The following is a 1,388-nucleotide window of genomic DNA, read 5'->3' as shown; positions in this document are numbered from 1 at the left end:
TTCATCCACTGATGGACACTTAGATTATTTCCATTTCAGACTATTGTAAATAAGGCTAACTATAAGGCTAACTATGAACATGGGGATGAAGATATCTCGAGATAGTTATTTCATGCCCAGAAGTCAACTGCTAGAACATATGGTGGTTCTATTTTTAATTTTTTGAGGAACTCCCATACTGTTTTTCATAATGGCACCAATTTACATTCCTATCAACAGTGCAAAAGAGTTCCCTTTTCTACACATGCTTGCCGTTTCTTATCTCTTGTCTTCATCATGACAGCCCTTCTAACAGGTGTGAGATTGATATGTCATTGTGGTTTTTTACTTGCAATTCCCTGATGGTTAGTGATATTGAACATCTTTCCAAGTATCTGTTGGCCATTTGTATGTCTTCTTTAGAAAAATGTCTATTTAGCTCCTCTGTCCATTTTTCAATCAGTTTATTTGATTTTGATTTTTGCTATTGAGTTGTATGAGTTCTTTATATATTTTGGATATTAACTCCTATATGATTTGCAAATATTTCCTTCCATTCTGTAGGTTGCCTTTTCCTTTTGTTGATGGCTTCCTTTGCTGTGCAGAAGCTTTTTAATTGCATGTAATCAACTTGTTTATTTTTTGTATTTGTTGTTTGTGTTTTGGTGTCAAATCCAAAAATATTTTTGCCAAGATCAGTGTTAAGGAGCTTACCATTTATGTTTCCTTCTAGGAGTTTTATAGTTTTAGGTCTTATGTTCAAGTCTGTAATCCATTTGGAGTTGGTTTTTGTGGAAGGTTTAAGATAGGGGTATCACAGAATATTAATAGCCAAATGCCTCTTTAGATGCTGGCCTCTTTGAGACGGAAAGTTAGCCCTGAAAAGAGTGAGGGCTATATTGTCATAACTGAAGCTGAAAAACCCTCTTTGTGTCTTGAAAAAGTGTTATACAATTGTCCTAACTGAGAGTTTACTGTTAAATATATTCTGATGTATTTAACTATGAATAAATATAATTAAAATTACAACTAAAAGTAGAAAAAATAAAAACAACCAAAAATATTTATACTTTTGAATGTCCTTATTAGTTTTAGGAGAGATGAGCTGAACTATCTTGATGTTGACAACTTGCATTCAAATGGTTTGACTAAAATATATAAATATATGTGTGAGTGTGTGTGTATTTATATATATTATAAATATACTAGAGGCCCAATGCATGAAATTTGTGCAAGAGTAGGCCTTCCTTCCTCTGGCTGCCAGCACTGGCTTTCCTCTGGCCACCGCCAGGCACCTGGGACCCCAGCTTAGTCCAGAAGGTCATCTGGTCTAATTAGCATATTACGCTTTTATTATTATAGATAAATGTCACAAATGACAGAAGTTTCTTCTTTTCATGACTGGATAA

Source organism: Myotis brandtii, unplaced genomic scaffold (assembly GCF_000412655.1).
Source record: "Myotis brandtii unplaced genomic scaffold, ASM41265v1 scaffold1062, whole genome shotgun sequence".
In the NCBI taxonomy this organism is placed as follows: Eukaryota; Metazoa; Chordata; class Mammalia; order Chiroptera; family Vespertilionidae; genus Myotis; species Myotis brandtii.
The sequence above is the reverse complement of the archived record's forward strand: the minus strand, read 5'-3'. Positions refer to the sequence as shown.